At 35.5% G+C, this 22,330-nt stretch overlaps 1 protein-coding gene and 1 long non-coding RNA gene across 3 annotated transcripts in view; one reads left to right on the forward strand and one right to left on the reverse strand.

Annotated features, from left to right (window-relative positions):
- Positions 1-22,330, forward strand: part of LOC135072717 (muscle-specific protein 300 kDa-like) — a 101,602-nt gene that overhangs the window by 12,867 nt on the left and 66,405 nt on the right. The window lies entirely within an intron of this gene.
- Positions 19,583-21,690, reverse strand: LOC135072997 (uncharacterized). 2 transcript variants are annotated; one of them, XR_010257559.1, is made up of 4 exons: positions 20,994-21,689; positions 20,702-20,873; positions 20,236-20,358; positions 19,623-19,872 (listed from the first exon to the last, which is right to left on the reverse strand). It is a non-coding gene; the product is annotated as an uncharacterized LOC135072997 (long non-coding RNA). The 2 variants fall into 2 exon arrangements; XR_010257558.1 differs by having other exon boundaries at positions 19,583-19,872; positions 20,702-21,690.

A 22,330-nucleotide genomic window follows, 5' to 3' on the forward strand; every position in this document is an offset into this window, starting at 1 on the left:
ATATTACTCTGTTCTGGATAAGATTCCCACAAAATAGCAGATTCTTTATTTTAGTCCAAAATATATAAATTATACATAAAGCGATATCATGTATAATATAGAGCTGTCCGACGTCCGTTGATGGAATTCGTAAAAAGCAGGGCACTTCACACAATCCAGGTCAATTTAAACCGATCTAGACTAACGGGCGTTTATCGCTAGATCTCCATTAGCACTCGGGGGAACTTTATTGCGAATGAAACTGGCATAATCAGCGTAATCGGTTTCCACTACTATTATAAGAGCTTTTTCAGCGTCATTTAAGTAATCATATCTTGTCGATTTTATTTAATTGCTATTCAACATAGAATTCATATGCCAGGTATTCGAGATGTAGACACCGGAATTGTCCGAAAAGAATTATATGATTTCGTGCTTTTGTTCCAATGAGTTATTTAGACGTCAGCTCGTAAACTCTACCATCAGGGTTGTACGAGGACGCTTCATATTTATACTGAGGCTGATTTCAGAAACAAAAAGCCTGGTTTCTGAAGAACTTTTAAAATAACATCCATAAGGTTGAATGATCGGAATAAGTAAGTGATTTCATTAAATTGGAGTGACTTGAATTTATTTCGAGCTTGTTGTGCTCCACTTTGAGTGTTTACAAACACATGAGTGTGAAACTGACTCAGCCCGAAATGTCAGCGCTGCAAAATGCTCGGTGCATTTTATTTAGCTTTTCTCTCTGAAACCAGCGGCACGAGTGAAATAATGATCATTGTAGACGTTTGTAAAGCAAATTTTATTGACTTGGAATGCGATGCAATGGAGCATAATATTCTTTTGTAGAGACTTCATTTGAATAGCACGTGCCATGTTAAAGAAAGTTTGAATAGAGAAATGATTTCTTTTCAGTTGTAATTTATACTCCTGCAGTTGTTCTTAAAGTTTGTATTATGCATTGGACTCGTTTAATCTTCTTAAGAAATTGTTGCGATTTTCAATCCCCAAAACCAGTAATGGCTGGAATTAATTATTGTGTAACTAACTGTAGGAGTTGTATTGAGCGGTTGAGCCCCGTAGACAGTCGGTAGACTGAGGTTCTCCCAAGACCAAAAACCCACCGACAGGATCCTACTAATAATTATAAATGCGAAAGTTTGTGTGGATGTCTGGATGTTAAGATGTTTGTTACTCTTTCACGCAAAAACTACTGAACGGATTTTGGTGAAACTCTACTGTATTATTGTTTATTATCCAGAATAATTTTATGACGATCTGTGACAAAGTAAATTTCATGCGGGTGAAGCCGCGAGCAAAAGCTAGTTAGTCATAAATGTCGTCGTTACACGATCTTAACTAGTTTACATACTAGTCGCACGAACGAGTCATATGAAAATTGTCTTCTGACGAACGCGTTTATGACGTACCTCGCTGCACCGATGTTACTACGCTCAGTGTGGCCTTAGCCTTACTTATCTGATGTCAGACATATTTCTGGCGGAAAAGAAACGAATTCCCCCGTGGGTTGAAGATAAACAAACTATAGTTTCACGAGAATTGAATTGCTAAATGTACGATGTTTTAAAACATGAACAAATTGATTTTGATTTAGTGCCGAAGCAAAGGTGGCCTCAAAGATGTCATAAAACTGTAAGCGTTATTTTAAAATATTACGTAAATACACGGAAACAATATTCGTGATATTTTATACTAGCAGTGCCCGTAACTTTACGATTATGGGATTCAGGATCTATGCAACTCCCTCCTTCCACTCATGGTTGTACCTGCCTCAAAACATACCGAATCTTGGGAGAGCGCACATCAGGTACTTACTGCTGCATCGATTAAATTATTTTTATTTTAGTAGATTGGTAGGTCCATTTCGAAGCGCTGATTCTACCAGCGTAGGTTGTCCTCTTAAATATAGGTTGGTTTTAATTAAAACCCATAGTTAAAACCAGACACATAAATTAAAATAGTGACTGAATTTCTTGCGTTGCTTCTTCTCAGCACTGGCCCATTGCATATTGTCCCGAAGCAGTGGTAGGGTTAAAGTAATACTGAGACGTGTAAAAATACCTACTTTCAAAAAATAAATAAATTTTATTAAAAAAATTAATTTCCCGAAAATCTATTTAATTATAATTTTATTATATTACTCCCCTGTAACCAATATTTCACTGCTGCCCTTTACAGCGACAAATAGTTTTGGCGTAAGCGTTCGTGTGCGTAAGTCGCGTACTTTATGCGCCGGCGCTGGTCGCTCGCCAGCCGGTAATTCGCGAGGCGTCACTGTCAATGTGACATCGATAGATAGACAGACTTTATCAATTTACCACACAAAAGTACAAAAAAAAAAAAACCCAAATTGAAACGGCGCAATTTAGGCGAGAGCCCAACGGATTTGTTGGATCTCCGATCGAGAATCGAGAAAAGCTATGTTAGAATTTTTTCGATCACTGGATTATAGTGGTGAATGTGGTTTATTCGTCCATGTATCCCACTCAAACTCAATTACAACTCTTTAATATTATGTAGGCCCTTTTCAGTGCACATAAATACTATTGCTTCGGGACAACATATTGGCTGGTATCTGACACTCCTAACGCACTTTCCACATCAGGTGACGTACAGACCAAGAGCACTTCTCGCTGTGGGTAAAAGTTAGGTACCTATTTTCGATTTTCCGATTCGACCAAACTTTTATCCGAGAATAGAAAGAAAGAAAGAAAGAAAGAAAGAAGGAAACATTTATTGCCATGGACATCACAAAAGACAAAAGAGGTAAAATAAAAAAAAGCAAATAAGACAGAGGTGACATAAAACATACAATGAAAGAGCAAGTAAACCAAGCAGTGCCACCCTGTCGCACAGCGATGCCCATCGCAATGGGACCCCACTCAGCATATGCCGTGGCCCCCGGTGAGTACTCCGTAACTCCTGGTATAACTGGCACATTGACAGTTTCAGTATGGGATGGTCAAAACTGACGATTTATTCTGAGATTAATATTTACTCTTGTTTGGTCGAATCCACCCTTAGTCATCATGAGGGATTTAGTACCTATTGTTCTATTTTCAAAAGCCGTCATACTCGCTACCAGTGCACCGAGACCAAAATATACGACAAAAGAAGATCCGATTGCAGTCATGATCGACAGCCGCAGCCCGGCTTGAGTGACGCATTCGCTAGGTTTTATGTTACAATCGCTTTGCCCGCAGCTTCGCCCGGGTTAACGTTTCGGACTTTATCATACATTATCATCATCATCATTTCATCCACAGGACGTCCACTGCTGAATGCTGCTGTCCCCCAATGATTTCCACAATTGTGGTGCCCTTTACCATACATTGACCCTTAAATTGGAACTTTTTATTGGGTTATCCCTTGGGAACTACTTGCAAAAGCAATGGAAATATCGATAAATAGATATTTAAAATGATTCTCGATATTATTTAAAGGCTATGAGCACATTTCTGTGCTGATATAACCATATTGTCAATCTCATTAAATTAAAACACATTGAATGCTATTTAGAATGTAAATAGTACCTAAATGATCATCATTCTTCATCAGCATCGGGTCTTCAAAAACTTGTGTTTGTTAGTGTCTACTTTACGCACTTTTCAATGCGTACTTATCTATTAAACTGCTTACGTACTTATTAATAGTTTTTATTTAAAACGTAATTTAAATTGGATCTAAAGGCGATCAAAACAAAAATAAACTTTACTTTTGATACTGACACAGTTTTGTGTGATGTTCTCATCAAAAATGAAGTTGTTAACGTTCAGTTTCGCGTGAAACTGAAAGTGATTCGAAGTGGGCTCCAAAACAAACATTAGTCTAATGTTACCACTAATAGGTACGAAGGTTAAATACGTTAGATTTACATACAGTTGGATACATTGTCTTGTTAAGAAACGACGAACTCACATAGGTTCCATCTCATACGAGATAATTGATTGATTTTACTGCTTTCTACGAGTATCCTACCAGAATCAGCATTCAGCATTGTCTACAGAACAAAATTGATCAGTTTATATGTATACTAGCTTTCCGCCCGCGGCTTCGCCCGCGTGGAATTTTGTCTGTCACAGAAAAACTTTATCGCGCGCGTCCCTGTTTCAAAAACCGGGATAAAAACTATCCTATGTTCTTTCCCGGGACTCAAACTATCTCTATGCCAGATTTCATCAAAATCGGTTGCGAGGTTTAAGCGGGAAAGCGTAACAGACAGACAGACAGACAGAGTTACTTTCGCATTTATAATATTAGTTGGGATCCTACATGATTTCCTGCAATTTAGTTACGATTGTTTTTCTTACATCTTGAACTGATTGTCACTGCAACACTGCTAGTTTTAAATAAATTAAGTCTAATTTAGTCTGGCAATTTTATTGCTTTGAGGCTGAACCATTTCTCTATTTTTCTCTTTTCACAATTAAAATTAAGACTTTAAAGTCTTTCTATTTATTTCCCCTTTTAACCGACTTCATAAACTAAAGCAAAGTTTGGCTTCTGTTTCCGATTATACATTAGTAAATTGTAGCACTGAGCCATGACATCATGCACCTTGCCACTTGCGCTCGCGCACTCAGCCTCGTTGTTTCCGTTCTAAAACCGAAAAACTACTCAAAGATTTACGGCTGCGCGAAATGAATCTTTATTCTACCAATACTTATTTTACGGCGCACTCCAACATTTTTATATCCGGCTTAAATTCATCTTGTCGACAGTTTCTGCCTTAATATTTTTCAATAGGTCATTAATCTAGTCCGGCTCGAAGGACAATGTAAATGTTCTAGTTCAGCAAAATTCGTCCACCAATATTTTTTTAACTATAGAAACATGCCTTATGGGGATTTTGCGAAAAATATAACTGGGAGTTGCTGAAAGTTCACGTGGTACCTACTTGCCCCAATTTTTTACTGGTTGTTTTTGTATATGACCTTCAACGCGCTTTAGAGCCGATACTTAACTTCGAACTCGTCCTATTTTCAGTTCATAGGACAATTACTGTGCCTTTACTAGTTTGGCTAAACTTGGGCATGAATCACGTGAGCTTTTAGCAACTTTTCAACCTGTTTATTCACGGTGTAGTAGATGCTGGCTACACAGAAGTTGCTGCATGGGGAATGAGAGGAGGGAATTGTGATCTTTAAATGTTACTGCTCCTAATTGAGAAGCACCTATATGTTATTCGGATTTGACAAGTGGATAATGTTTAAATGATTCCTAATGGCTGAGACAGCTCGAAGAGTGAGGAATGGGCCACGCGGCGTCCCCCCGGCGTCACCGGCCAGTCGCTGGCTGCTAGCCAGCCAGACTTCCTCGCCCCATTGAACTATAATATAAAACATTGTACTACTTATACAGTACAAATGTATTACATTTACATAGTATATTACAGGGATGGCGAACCTTTATGTATCAACGGGCCACTTTTCCGTTTCCACAAAAAAATGTTTAATAAAGTCTTAGACGTGCCATCAAATATCACCTAATGCTATCAATGAGGGGTATAGTAACAAGTGGTGCCACTGGCGAGTGACAGGACCTTACTCTACAGTGTTGCTAACTGATGAGGGCAAATACGATAGCCCTTATACAGTGTGAGTCACGTTAAAGTGTACATATGAAAATAGATGAAACTAGACCTATTTTTATCGACAAAAAAGAGGTCAAATTTTTTTTGAGATTTTTTTTTATTTTTTATAGATATTTTTTTCTTCCAATTACTTTTTGTAAAGAAAACGTAATAACTTTTAAACTAAGCGGTATATCCTGATAAAATAAAAACAGTAATAATGCTAAATAACAGGCGATACTAAAAAAAGACATAAAATACACAAAAAAGGCCAACAAATAATAAAAAATGACACTTTTTGAAAAAAACCTGCTTTTAAATTCGTGTTTTTTTGGTTATTTGATAAATTTCTCCAAAAAATGCCCCTATAACAGGTGGTTTTTATTACTTTGTATTAATCTCTATCGTATTACCTTCGTAAAACCAAAAATCGCATGTCTCTATCCCTATCACAACATTTGCTATGATCGTTTGAACAAAGGCCTGCCACAACATTATTCTCCGCTACAGGTAGAGACAATTTTAATTTTAACTAAAATGCTTATTTTACTTCGAAATATTTTGTTTTTATTTGAAATCTAACTTGTCTTTATCAAAATTACAAATCTAGAGCCATTTTCAGTTTTGTTGTTAACGAAGCGTTGAATGGCGCGCCCGGAGAGGCTTAGTTCAAACGATCATTGCAAACGTTGTGATAGGGATAGAGACATGCGATTTTTTGTTTTACGAAGGTAATACGATAGAAAATAATACAAAGTAATAAAAACCACCTGTTATAGGGGCATTTTTTGGAGAAATTTATCAAATAACCAAAAAAACACGAATTTAAAAGCAGATTTTTTTCAAAAAGTATCATTTGTTATTATTTGTTGGCCTTTTTTTGTGTATTTTATGTATTTTTTTTGTATCGCCTGTTATTTAGCATTATTACTGTTTTTATTTTATCAGGATATACCGCTTAGTTTAAAAGTTATTACGTTTTCTTTACAATAAGTAATTGTAAGAAAAAAAAATCTATAAAAAATTTAAAAAAAATCTCAAAAATTTTTTGACCTCTTTTTTGTCGATAAAAATAGGTCTAGTTTAATTTATTTTCATATGTACACTTTAACGTGACTCACACTGTATAAAACATATTATTTTATAGTGAATTTTGTGATAGGTGGGCGTGCCCTAAATATTGTGGCGCGTGCCATCAATGGCACGCGTGCCATTGGTTCGCCATCCCTGGACATATTAGATACAGATGAAAGTAAAAAGGTGGGGTTTCGTGATAAAAGAAATAAAAATATATAAATTTTACTTAACTTTATGCATGGATATTTAATTAGCAAGATCGAAAAAATGTAGCAAAATTATGGAAAAAACCTTTGCTGAAACTTAACTAATATTGAGTCTTGACTTTTTTTAAGCCTAAATTAAATTAAATTAAATAATTATTTATTTCAATCACATTGGGATCATATTAGTTAAGGTTAGTTTACATTCAAATTTAAAATTAAATAAATCAATAAAATATATCCAACATTACAATTTACATTTACATTAATTTCAATAATAATTTCAATAATGTCATGGTTATTTTAAATTAGGCAGCACATGAATCATGCAACAATGATTCATGTACTGACAGTCAAAACGCTCAGAGAATAGCCTCAGGATACTGTTTGAGCTCCCCCAGGTCCGGCGCACCAGGGATGCGCACCTTTTTCGCATCGTTGTGTAAAAACAATCTACGCCGAATTCGGCAAACATCCCGGACGCGCTACAGAACCGAGACAGCCCCAACAGCACCCTGAAGGCATTATTGAACTGGACACGCAAGGCACTGTACTGCTTTTTAGTGTAATTTATCCATAAACTACTCGTATATAGGGACGTACAGAAAGCTCTAAAGAGAGTGATTTTAACATCCACTGAGCAGCGAGCAAACCTACGGGCAATCATATTTGCTCTCACAGACAGTGCCCTGCGCTCCCTTTCAATATCCGCATCATCCTTCAAATCAGAGGTCACTAGATGTCCAAGGTATTTAAATTGTTCTACCTTTTTTAAAGGCGCACCATTGAGTTTGATAGATGGAATATTATCTGGACATTTTCCTCTACTATGAAAGACCATACACTCACTTTTCTTCGCGTTGTATATCAAACCATGGCTTTCAGCGTATCTTTCACATATTGCAATGAGTTTCGACAATCCACAGACAGAAGCACTCAGCAGCACCATGTCGTCCGCATAACTTATATTATTAAGACAGACACCGTCTATATGGCAGCCAACATGCGTACTACTGAGCTCCTCTATCAGGGCGTTCACGTAAAGATTGAAGAGCTTCGGCGAGGTCAACCCTCCTTGCCTCACCCCGCACTCCAACCTGTACGGATCCGAGTATTCCCCGGCCCACCGAACCACGTTGACCTGGTTCAAGTACCAATATTTCAAAATATGCACTAAGTCACGTGACATAGACAGCTTGTCAAGTTTTTGCCATAGGATGTCATAGGAAACCAGGTCAAACGCTTTGGACAGGTCAAGGAAGCAGGCATATACAGGCGTACTGCGAACTGTGTAGTACTTCACAGTCTGCTTCACACTCAAAATGGCAGCTTCAGTAGACAATCCTGGCCTAAAACCGAATTGATTGTCATGCAGTTTAATATACTTATCAAGTTGAGTGCCAAGCAGACCATCAAGCACCTTAGATATAAAGTGAATTCATGAAATTCTAATTTTAATAAAATGCCATGACCATTGACCACTAATTACAATTTTTGACGCTTGACAATATTGTTAACATTTTGTTAATTGACATTCACGTAAGCGTTCACGTAAATATTGAAGAGCTTCGGCGAGGTCAACCCTCCTTGCCTCACCCCGCACTCCAACCTGTACGGATCCGAGTATTCCCCGGCCCACCGAACCACGTTGACCTGGTTCAAGTACCAATATTTCAAAATATGCACTAAGTCACGTGACATAGACAGCTTGTCAAGTTTTTGCCATAGGATGTCATAGGAAACCAGGTCAAACGCTTTGGACAGGTCAAGGAAGCAGGCATATACAGACGTACTGCGAACTGTGTAGTACTTCACAGTCTGCTTCACACTCAAAATGGCAGCTTCAGTAGACAATCCTGGCCTAAAACCGAATTGATTGTCATGCAGTTTAATATACTTATCAAGTTGAGTGCCAAGCAGACCATCAAGCACCTTAGATATAAAGTGAACTCATGAAATTCTAATTTTAATAAAATGCCATGACCATTGACCACTAATTACAATTTTTGACGCTTGACAATATTGTTAACATTTTGTTAATTGACAAAGTTGCGCAACGTTTTGTAAGCCACTTAACTCCTAATTCGATAAATAACAAAATTATTACGCTAATATTTATGTTTCTGTAATCGGCTTTTGGCGTCTGTCCACTATAAGTCTATCCAATATAGCTTGATTAGAATGACAGCTGTCATCAAAAGTAACGACATAACTTTGTAGTAGCGATCAATGAGAGCTAAATATTGACGGACAAGAAATAATTCACGTCTGACCTACAAACAATATTTTCGACGACAGTGCTTCCAATAAAAATGATAATTTCGTGTAAATGCAGCGTTAAATTACACCAATAAGTAGTAATTCGAAATTATAAAAATCAAGCTAGAGTATTAACGACGTCTCTACAAGGTTATCTCGAGTTACAAAAATGTTAGTGTTGGGACATATCGACAAATGTCATATTAAATTAAAACTATTTTTTAAACATATTTAACAAATTTTTTTCTAACTAATTTTTTAACATATTTAAGTCAAGTTATACGTTTTTCTAAATGTTCACTATTAAAAACCAAAAAACATTTCATTCTTAAATAATCAAATATCGGAAATCAATCACCGGTATTTTTTTGGGTATTCATAGCACCGTTGCTCTAGAAGAGATGCCTACCGCCCTCTAGCGAGAGGAAAAAACCACTGAAGAACACTGATGATAATGACTACGACTTAGGTTGTGCACCCTTGACATAAATTTTAAATTTTACTATCTTTAAATTTAAATCATAATTGTCATTTTTATGAATAAAGATATATGAAGAAAAATTGGGTGCATTTTTTCATATATTTTTTTCGAAAACTTATCGATACATCTATGTGAACCGTACGAAACATACCCATCACTAGTCACATTCGTTTGACAGCCGTCATTCTAATCAAGCTATATTGGATAGACTATAATAAGTAGGTATTTTTAGGTGAACATGTTTTTTTTTCAATGTTGAAACTATCCGTCATGTAATAAATATAATTAATTTTGTTTCTAGTTTGGTAACTCTTGACAGAAATACATTTATTTTAACAAGTAGGCGGAAAATCAATTATTACATTGATATTTAAATTATAAAATAATATAAAAATATTTTGTATTAAAAAGAGTCTTTTAAACTCTATTCTTTCAGTCATAGGTTTGTAATAAGATTCAACATCTTTTCTAGATTATTGACTTCTACCACTTCTACGTCATATCATTGGATTGACAGGCTATAATACGATTATCAGTAAAATCGATTCATCAAAACTTTTCCGTTCCATCATCGTCTATTTGGGTCATTCCACAAAAATATGTCAAATCTTAGTCCGCGCCACATTTCACATGAAATATTTGTTAATATTTTATTCCAAAATTGTTAAATAACAGCTCGCAATGTGCGTTATTCATCACCCATTTATATTTTTTGAAACTGTTTTTAAAACATCTTAAATTCCTTTTGAATGACCCAAAACGTCATTCCCTAGGCATGTCCGTACTCCAAAAGTTTGTGTTTTGGGACCCACATTTATAAAAACATCAACTTTATCCTTTGTTTTAATTAACGAATAATCTATTTAAATGTATATTACACCAAATTCTATTAATATTTTGCGGTTTCAATAAACAATAATTTGATTTTCTTTAGTTGAAAAAGAGTCTACAGCTTTTAGCGTCATTCCCTCGCCACGGACTAATTTTATAATTTTGCGCTTTAATATGTATTTAGAGTGAATGACATTTAGTTGAGTTTAAAGTACGATACGAAGTTATCCTCAGACCATACTGGCTTTGCGGTAGCCGTTTTTTGAATTAGTGCAAACGTGCCAGTTGTTGCGGAAACATGTGTTAATCCAGTCACTTCGTCAGTACCTAGTTGAGTAGCTTTATTGATTACAATAATAAATTGTATATAATTAAATTAGTATTTACGTGTGGTTTTTTGGCTATTTTCGGCACATCGTATTAAGCATCTTATAATATAAAGTTAATCTGCATTTGTGTTAAGTTTTACTCCAAATCGTCAGTCCCTAGAGCGTCAGGCCCTAGCTTTAAACGGCACTTGGGACTAAATTACTAGTTAGGGAATGATGTTTTTTATATAGTGATAATAACAAAACAACTACATTATGTATATTAACTTATCTATAAATGTTAAGGTTATAAGTTTTATACTTTAATTGAAGTCATATAGAAGTAATGTAGTATGAAAAAATTGAAAATTATAATTTCTCCTAAAATAAAGCATAAAGTGACTGGCCCTTTTAGACATAACATAATTAATTAATAAACTATAATTTACACTAATAAAGTATTCAAAAGCATATTAAAAAAGTTACGGACAAAATGACGTGAATTTTTATGGAATGACCCATTTCAGCGCAGTGAATACTCACTCGTACGTGAATAATTATAATTATTCATACTTTTCTATTCAGCACACGCTACTTCATGAATGTTACTAAAATAATTACTTTAATAACCAGTAAACGTTAGTTATTTTGTAAATGATATATTCGTGCGATAGAATAACAACAAATAGATTTATGCATAATAATGATTGCACATTCTAATGGATGTAGAGACCGATGACCACCTGGTGGTTTGTGTATGAAGACTACTTCACCAGAAGTCTACGATACAACGAATTTAGAATTTATTTATTTATTTACTTTTAAGAATGCATTAAATTCAGTAAACACTTCATGACCTTATGGTCCTTCAGTGTTTACTGTAAAGCACATCATCATCATACAGCAAATGGAGTGTGTGTGGGCAGGCTTTTACTAGTTTTTCACTAGAACCGACGATCTGGTGAAGGTTGTGGGAAAGCACCTGGATGTGGGCAGCGCAAGATCGTTGTGGAAATCCTTTTGGGGAGACTTTTTCTAGCAGTGGACGTCTTTTGGCTGAAACAAACGAAATGGAGGATGTTCATTCATAAATCTAATGTATGATGAGTGCAATCTGCATACGCTCGTGCCTTTGAGCATATAAGCTGTAACCAGCGTGCCCCATCCTTTGCTCTCTCATCAAAGTCTCCTCGAGCACATTGGAGTCTACTATGGTAGAGGTTACCTCTTCGCATTTATGACAGATCTTCCGAACTCTCTATAAATTAAATTATTAAGCTTTTTTTGACAAATGATTAAATTGTAACGAAATCTACTGATACTTCATCATCACTATTTCTGTCGTCCGGTCGTTCGTGTCGCCGCCCAAGTCCTTACAGCGTATTATGTCACGTCCATTATGGCGCCTGACCAACAGCTGATGTTGACGTCACGACCGACGCACGCGCATTCGTAATCCTCTGCGATTCCGAACGTTCGAGGTCGATGCACGATGTGATAACCTGTTTTGTAATTTGCGAAAATAGCTGTGAAGTGGAGATAGCTGTCTGAGATAGCAAGAATAAGACATTCAGGAGTTCATTTTTACACAATCCTCGCGCCTCCCTCCCACAAATCCATTCATGCTGGTATTATAGTCGCTAAGATATTAGTTACTAATATTGTACTCGTAAAAACTAGTAAAAGTTACAAGTAACTCAGGATTTTTCATACATACTTTGTCAGACTATAACTTCTATACCTCATTGATTTTGACATTGAGCTTTTGGTACTGTAAAATGTGCATTATAATGAAAGTACTGATACCCATATATAGTCTCAACGGATTATAGTTTTTTTTTCGGACCATCTCTTTTAAACGCAATATACCTCGTGTTTTTTTTATCTTTAACGAGGAAGCTCTTGACCTGTAACGGCTGTAACCGACATTAATTCAGGATATTTCAATTTGTAAATGTTTTTTTAACTTTCAGTTGAGTAGATAGCGTCTTTCGATGGTGTTTTCCCTCTATGATCTTCCTTATAATCGTCTTGCGCCAATTTCATAAGTATCCAAGACTTGGCTTGTTTACTTGAAATGCTCGAAATAATTCACAAATTAGAGCCAAAACGTCGCAACATAGGACGAGTTGCGGTTGGTTAGTTTTATAATTATGCGATCATTATCGTAAGTAAATAAAGACTTGTTATTTCTGCCACATTTATGCGAGAGTCCGTTTAAGACGTTTATAGCTATAAGGTAAGTGCCCCCTACTTCGGTATATTAAGGCTCTTACGACTTTAACAATTTATTTAAAAATAACCAAGGATGATATCAGTATGAAAGCTTTTGTATGTTAAAGTTTGGTCTTTTGACAGTAACTTAATACATACATTATAGTTATATTGTTTAAACTTTTTTTAATATTAATTGTTCTGCGGACCTCTTGTTTGGATCCTGTTTCGTGATAAAATTTTGCTCTGTTTCTAAGTTCGTGAACTCATGTCCCCTATTTCGGGATAAAGTTTTACGCATCGAGTTAGGATATTTTAATAATGATTAAGGGTTTAATAAATTTAAAAACGATAGTATAAATTTAGAATAAAAGAATTCTGTGAAATTGACGATGTTACTTACCTGAAACATTCATGAGAAATAATGTGAGTCTGTCTAGCTAGGTAGGTACGTACCTTCGTATAAAGTTTTGATTTATTATTCTAACAATATGTGAAAATATTTATATAACCATCAGAAATGTAGGGGGGCCTTAACCCCCCCCCCCTCCCCTTCGTACCCATAAAATTTAGATTTTTTATTTCTAACGATATGTGAAAAAGAAAATATTCATACAAGTCTAAATTTAAAAAATGTGGGGGGGGACTAACCCCCCACCTCTGGAGCTGCTTCAAGTGAGGGTAGTCCCCCCCCCCTGAAAATAACCCCATATACGCCAATGACTCATAATAAAAATTAATTAATTTATTACTTAGGTAGGTAAGTATTAAAAACTAAATATATGTCGATTTCTTTGATTTTATGTGTCATACAAGTATCTAACACTATACATTTATATATCACGAACTTGGGAAAAAGTAACAATAATTACGGTTCCTTGTTTCGTGATACTGATTATTCCAAATTCCCCAAGTAAAATTCATGGATTATTGTCAAATTGTGTCAATTAACTATTATCTATCCCATATAAAATACAAATAAACCAAGATAAATAAAACGAATCGAATTAAAACCAAAATTACGCTGGTAGTACTTATGCTAATTTATCTTAAAATTGGTCATTTATGTGAACTTCAAACTCGTGTCATATAAATTGTAGTGAACGAAACATATACCGAATTTAGATCATGAGAAACTTAAATAAATGTATTATTTGTTTCATAACTTACATTTAAATTATCATAAATAATTATTTAAAAACCAAGCATCAAAATATTATCCATAATATCCTTGATTCGGTAGTATCACGAAACAGGGGACACCCTAAAAATAATATGTACGCTATTTCGTGAGTCAATTAATCGCAATTTTAAAGGAATTCTACGTTTTCATATAACTTTTTTCTAAGCCAAATCAATTGTCAAGGAACACATGAAACCACTATTACAAGTTTTATGCAAATGGACGTTTCTTCGCCTTTTTATAAGCTTAAGAAGTTGGAGCGCTAACCTTACGGTGAGAGCAACATTTTCACGCCGCACGGCTGTTTTTGGCTCTCTGAGAGTTTGAAGCTTCGTATTGCTCTCATTTTTGGCGCCACAATGTTGGTACTTGGTTTTTTAGATAGCTTAAATAATAGAGTTTTTGTAATAATAAAGATTTTTTATAAATAATATTCCATTTGCTTATTATTTGAGCTAGAAAAAAAACTTACGAACTTACGTACTATCACGAACTAGTAGCCGTTTACCTTACTCGTAACAGCATCCGTTCGGTGTAATGTTACGGGCGAGTGCGAATGCAGTTTGCCTTTTAGTAACATTAGCACTTGTAACGTCATGTTCTATAAAAGCTAGTTTAGCAGCTATTTCATAAATAGCATCATTTTGAGTGTAAATTTTAGGAGTAGCTTTTCTCTTTTGTTTTGAAAGTAAACAGTCAAATCATTCTCATTTATTGTCCAAAAACGAGACATTTAGGTCTACGATGCGCGCCGCGATGAGCGGTTATCACGCCACTATCATATTTTGCCCATACATTTTAACGTCGATAAAGTATATCACGGCGCGCATCCTAGACCGGCTGGTCTGGTAAACTGTTGAGGTAGAAAATCTCGCCTCAGTCATCATGGTCATTCAGTCTCCACTGCAGGAGCAAGACTCTTTAATTTATCAAAGGTAAATGCAGGACCCAGCCCACGTTCTCTAATGCCCGTTTTCACCATTAATCCCTAATTTTTAAATGACCCTTATGAAAACAAAATTCATATAATGTGTTACCATAGGGGTCACTTAAAAATTAGGGTTTGATGGTGAAAACGGGCATAGGTCACCCAAACGAGTTGAGGAGGCTTGATGTCCGCATATTCCCTAGTCTAATTTTACGATATCCACCGAAAGAGTAGCAGAGGTGGTCCTATTCTATATTGTTGCCGAAGCCGCGCGATATAAAACTAAATACATTTCGAACATTCGAAAAACCTTCAAGAAATGTTGTACCAACTCCCTTATAATTTGCACCGCACTTTTTCACATTCGCCTGACACGTTATTTGCGTCGCTGACCTAAATACCTGAAGCAATGAATGAATGTTTCTGAGAAGCGGCCATACTTCTAAATATTACATCGATTTGGCATAGGGTTTCAGGCACGTCGGGCATCTCATTGCAAATTGCACTTTGTATGCGCTTAAGATGTGATAAATAGTAAATTTTATGAATCATTCTTAACGATAATCCTTGTAGAGATTTGGAGCGAACTTCATTACACTATAAGTACATATTATAAAGGCGATAGTTTGTGAGTGTATGTTTGTTACTTCTTCACGTCTCAACGGCTGGAGCGATTTCAATGAAATTTGGTATGGAGTTAGCTGACATCCAGGATTAACACATAGGCTACGTTTTACATATTAATATTAGATAACTGCCAAGTTTAGTTATTGTAGGAGTCGTAGGTACATAGTGACAATGAGCACATGTATTACTTACTTATTCAACATTATGTTTGTCCAACAGTTACTCGTTAATTAATTGAACAACCTTTTTGTCCTGTTGACGACGGCACACCAAGCTAAACACTGTGGCAACTTATAGATATAGTTTTTAAATCTGTTATTTTGCAACAAAAATGTAGTCTTGTTGACTCTACATTATACGAATGATGATTATGATAGAATTCTAAGAGATAGGTAGTAATAGGTACGTGATTATATTAACTAGTAGGTATTTCAGAACTAGAGATAAAAACACAGCGTAGTAAAAGAGTCTACGATGGAATTCAAAGGGATTTTATTACCTCTCTTTGAAATACATTAGTGACATCTTAATCCGATAATGTAATTTAAAGGCGCTTCTTTTATACGTTCATTAACTGATTTAGGAAGAAACATAAAATATAAAGTTACCATCATTTTGATGCGGTTAAAAATAAACTTGAAACTTTGACACATATCAGAGCCAATTTTAAAAACCTTCCGCATTGGATGTCCAAACATTTCGTATATTATGTGTTCCGTAAGTTCGTCTGCGATATCTTTATTATATAGACTAGATGTTGACGTGACGTTTGTCCCAAACGACGTATCAAAATAGCCGAGTTATAAACCCACGTAGAGCCAGCGCCGATTCGTTCTATATTAATAACTTTATATTTAGAGTTGCCTCAGCATTAAGCATAAAGTATAGCGGCCAATGGATTAGGGAGCGGATGTATTTTTAATCATTTTACTACTGTTCCTTAATCATCTGATACTTATTGGTTGTTAAATTTTAAGACTCTCTTTTTATGTCATAAAGGCTAATCGATTTCTTTTTCGAGTATTTCTCTACATTTTGTTTCTATGAATTTTATAAATTCATTATACTTTACTATCTGTGCCCGCGACTTCGTACGCGTGAAAACCCGTTTTCGCAACATTTTTCATTATTGCTCTGCCCCCAATGATATTATATAAAAACAAAAGCAGATATGTTATAAGCGCTCGCGCTGTGAATACTCAAATACGTCCCAATTGGGACGTCTTGTGTTTAGTCTTCGTGTGGCCTGCGTCGTGCGCAATCGCGTGTACCACACCATAAGTTCCTGTGTTCTTACCAAAATAAATAAAAAATGCCATCGTGTGTGTTTCGAAAGTGTACCAATTATGACTCTAAAGTAAACAAAATACAAGGGATCTCTTACCACATGTGATTATGCAAAATTATTTAGTATTTATATTTTCAATTATTTATGCAAACAATCAAGACGCCATGCGCCATGTTCAAGTTAAGAAAGAGAAAGCGATCTTGTTTTGACGTTAGAGCGATAAGGATGCGTGCGCTGCGGACATAGATTAGTTAGTGCAGAATCGTTAAAACTATAGCTATCTCTTTCATTTGCGTGCTATTTCGTATCTTTTGTTTCACTTATCAGTTACATTGTCAATTTGTGCAATTTGGAATAGCTCGGCACCTCAGATCATAGAAGGGAATAGATGTGAAACGGGGGCGTGGCGCGTGTCTCCGCGATATGCCCAGAAACGAACATCGCCCGCGACGCCAGGTTAGTCGCGATTCAGTCGTACTGATGAAAATAAATGTTCTCCGATATTGTTGGATAATGCGTCGTAACGTGCAATAACATAAGTGAAACGAAGAACTACAGGAACAATGAAGTCATTTACCACATGTAAGTATTGCAAATCCATTGGTATTTTGCTTATAAATAAAAAAAACTAAACATTTTTACGAACGAATTCAGTGCCGTGACATTTACTGCGATATCGAAATTAGTGGTGATAAAAATTCAAACACGTTGTACATTGACGATTTAGTTAGCAACCACTTTATGTCATGCGTAACTACTGCGCAATGTATTTTATTTCTTCCGATATCCACTGACGCGTGAAAATACACAGTACGGCCGCATGTGCCGGTCGTAACATAGTGCAGGGCTCGTGTTCTAATACGGTTTCCTATTATCGATAAATAGAAGTAAATTATTATTTTCTATTTTCTAATTTTGAATGAAAAAATCATGAGTTGCTTGCGATTTTTAAGTTTTTACAAAAACAATAACAATAGTAGAAGGGATTAGTAACTGTCAACTATGTAATTACTATAAGAGCTAGTTGAAAGCCTAATATAGGCATTATTTTTGATAAACATAGGCGGTACGAATTTCGCCATAATTAAAAAGTTAATGCGCGATAGTAGTTAATAATAATTACAGTGATCCTGTTATTATTATTAAAGTAAATAATAATATATTACTAATATTGTAAATACTGGTAAAAATCGCAAGTACCTACTTAACCCATGACTTTTCATACAAACTTTGTCAGTCTATAACTTCTATACTCCATCGATAACGACATTGAGCTTTGGTTGGGGTAAATTAATATAAGGTAACTTCATTTAGTCCCAATAATTGATTCTGAATTTCTGAGTTTTTCTTCCATACAAAATGGAACTGACTCCTTTATGCAAAAATCGTTAAAGAACATAATAATAACGTATAATAATAAAAAGGTTTTCATACAAGCATTTTTTAAACCAATTTCGAGCCTTGCCCCCAGGATTTAAAGTATCGATATCATATCGACTCCATTTTATCTGTCTTCTCTCTAATTGCTTTTTTCAAAGTGTGCGTCACGTCACGCGGCCATTGATTGGCCATAAGGCACGCCTTCTGGCCAATCACGGCACTTTTAAGCCGGTTGCACATGTTGTCGTAGACTCTCAGTCGCTTTGTTTTTACACAGTTGAATGTGTGTGTGGGAGCTGTGGTGGGGAAATGTGGGGACACTGGTTCTCGTTGTAGTTACGCGCGACTTCATATCTATTCTCTTTCTATGATCTGTGGTGCGATTGTCTAAGGCAATCGTATTCATTTGACAGTTCATAACGTACGTTATGATGTGTCAAACGGCTAATTCTAATTGTGTAAGGAGTTCATAAAACGATAACGATATGATAACGATTTGATCGTAATTTTATACGATGAGTGAATGATGAATATGATATTGACAGAAAATTCGAATTGTCTAAGTTTCATGAGCCCATTGCTAATGTCAAATGATTGCGGTGACTCGTAACTCATGATAATCGTATAAATTCTCATAGAGGTGTAATTCTATCCTCGTCCTCGTATGCAAATTGTTAATTTATTTCTTTGAAAGATAAAGTGTGGTAAGCGCCGCTTACCACACTTTATCTTTCCGCTTACTAAGCGGTGAGTGCTTGGTGTTAATGGAAATAAGTTTTAGTGAGACACAAGAGTTCTTTTTCATCAACAACTATAGCACTAAAAGCTGAGTTACACGTGTTAAGTAGATAAGTGTTTTTCACTTAATTTTACGTGATTAAATTGCACGTACTTAACACAAGCACAATCTAAATTTTGACTTGAAACTTACTACTAAGTTTTGTACTATACTACTACGCAATTAATTACTTAAAATTAAGTCAATAAAGTAGTTAGGTAGGTACCTACTTAACACGTTTTAATCAGCCTTAACCCACAATACTGCCAAAGTGGTAGGGTAAAGTTATGTTGGGACATAAGTGCCCTGTGTGGGCTTATTTACAGGAATAAATGACTAATAAAATAAAGAAAACTGTTACTGTAAATATACACATCTTTTTATTTAAATTCTTTACACAGACACAGACAGCTATAAGTACTTCTTGTGGTCAGCCTTCGTCTCTTTACAAACTAAGTTTTCATTTTAAATATAATACTATAGGTACTTTAATCACAGCATTCTTGAAAAACTTAGTTTTTTTTTGGAACAATCAACAAGATATAAAATAACCATGAAAAATCAACAGCCTCCCTACTCATTTGTACTTGTCGTTTTTTCTAACAAATAATTATGCAATAAAATGTATTGTTTTAAACTTTTATGGTTACTAAAATAATAATCATTAATACGCTTCGAAAAGTTTCAACACTGGTAGATGGTAGGACAGGTGCAGGCGCTGCTGTAGAACAAGATGAGAGCTGCAATGACAAACAAAATAACATGTTAGCTGCTAGCTAGGATATAGCAACAACACATATCTATTATCCTACTAATATTATAAATGCGAAAGTTTGGATGTCATAATGTCTGGATGTTTGTTACTCTTTCACGCCAAAACTACTGAACGGATTTTGTGTAAACTTAACAGTATTATTGTTTGTAACCTAGATTAACATACAGTCTATAATTTATGACAATCTGTGACACACTAAATTTTAAGCGGGTGAAGCCGCTGGCAAAAGCTACTAAAAATACCTTCATTATTTGTGCAACATAAATCATACTGTTCATACATAATAATAATATAAACATACATTATCATATTCCATTATTTAACTTACATATTTTAGAGTAGCAGTAGCAGTAACTGGAGTATTCTCCACCTGGGTGTGGGAAATTATTGGAAGAGTTCCAACACTGGTAGATGGTGGGACAAGTGCAAGAGCTGTAGAGCAAGACGAGAGCTGCAATGAGAAACAAAAAAAACATGTTAGCTGCTAGCTAGAATGTGGCTGAAAAATTGTGATAAATCTTAGTCACTGTTTTTTTTATGCATAACGAGGCAGGTATTTGACCACAATCGCACCAAGTGTTAAGTGGGATGCAGTCTAGGATGGTACATATCTGCGCTGTAAGTGCCTATTCACTCTCGCCTTGTAAACACCCGGATTATAGTCTTCGGGAAAGACAGCAGCAGGCAACAAATTCCAGTCCCTAGCTGTTCGCATTATAAGAGTCATAATAATGTTATGTTGTGTAAGTATGTTGAACAGTTTATTGGTTAATGTCAATAAAAATAGGCCTTACCGTTTTCCAGGCTTGCACCTCTTTAGACGTCCCATCCCCAATCTTGTTTAGTGCCCAGGACGTGTTGCGCCAGAACTCAAGTCAAGGAACCCTCATCACACGACCACGCGCTGTTACTACATTATTTAGCTGGGTCTCCATCTGGCGTGGGCAATTATTCTTGCCTTTGGCACTGAAAATGAAATTGATTATTTGATATGAAGAAACCAAAGTTACAGGAGTAGTTATTGAAACTTGGGTTGTTTTCATTTTTGATAGAATGCCTTAATTTAGTGTAATAATCTATACTTACTTGTGTTTATAAACAAATTTAACATAATTCAAAAACTTCGTAAAAGTTTTTCAAGTTTTTTGACACTTGACAGATAACACTTGTCATTCACAGAACATAGATTAAAATACTACTTCTCAAAACACTTATTTATGTATAATTGATTAAATGTGAGATTAAGTTCGCCTTAGGTTAAAATTTTGGCATTAAAGTATAAATAAATAAAAAGAAGTAAGCATTTCACGTCGTTTTTCGTAGTCCATTAACGCCACCTATTGTAGAGTAGTAGTCAACTTAGCCTGCCTAGCCTTAAAGTATGTATGCCACCTGGGGGCGGGTAGTGAAACTCGTATTTCATTCGTTCTATGCGTTTGGTTATATGATTTGCAGAGGTAAATTTTTAGTTCGAATTCAATGTTTTTATGAATAAAAGTATGTTATTAAGGTGCAATCATAAAATTTTATTAAAAAAAACTGCATTTGAACATGGATTTGATTTGTTATTTGTTAAAAAATAATGAGTTTTAGCGAATGTTTTTCATTAATAAAACGCAAATCCATGAAACGATTATATAAGACCGGTCACTTTTCGGTCTTCATGGAATGGACAAAATTACACAATTCGAATTTAGATATACGATCGATGATCAATTGTATTCATTGTCCATCCATGAACAACTTTACACAATCGCACCTCTGTGGTGCGATTGTCTAAGGCAATCGTATTCATTTGAAAGTTCATAACGTACGTTATGATGTGTCAAACGGCTAATTTTAATTGTGTAAGGAGTTCATAAAACGATAACGATATGATAACGATTTGATCGTAATTTTATACGATGAGTGAATGATGAATATGATTTTGACAGAAAATTCGAATTGTCTAAGTTTCATGAGCCCATTGCTAATGTCAAATGATTGCGGTGACTCGTAACTCATGATAATCGTATAAATTCTCGAGGTGTAGGTAATTCTATCCTCGTCCTCGTATGCAAATTGTTAATTTATTTCTTTGAAAGATAAAGTGTGGTAAGCGGTGAGTGCTTGGTGTTAATGGAAATAAGTTTTAGTGAGACACAAGCACGCTTTAGGTCAGTGTATAGGAAACGGGGCGCTATGGGGCACGACCACAGTAGATAAATCAAGCAGTACGGAAGCTTCATACAAACGCTCGAAATCAGACTCACGCACACAGACGCACGCTTTACACGAGCTCTAAGCGAACCTCGCAGTCCATCCGTCGCGAGTGTCGCGCGCGTTGTGTTTTTAATAATAATTTTATTGCATGCACGATCCGCTGTATTTTTAAAAAACATGCCACGAGTGTATTGCGTAGTATACGGCTGCTTGAACTCGGC

The sequence above is a fragment of the Ostrinia nubilalis genome, chromosome 6 (assembly GCF_963855985.1).
Source record: "Ostrinia nubilalis chromosome 6, ilOstNubi1.1, whole genome shotgun sequence".
Lineage (NCBI taxonomy): Eukaryota > Metazoa > Arthropoda > Insecta > Lepidoptera > Crambidae > Ostrinia > Ostrinia nubilalis.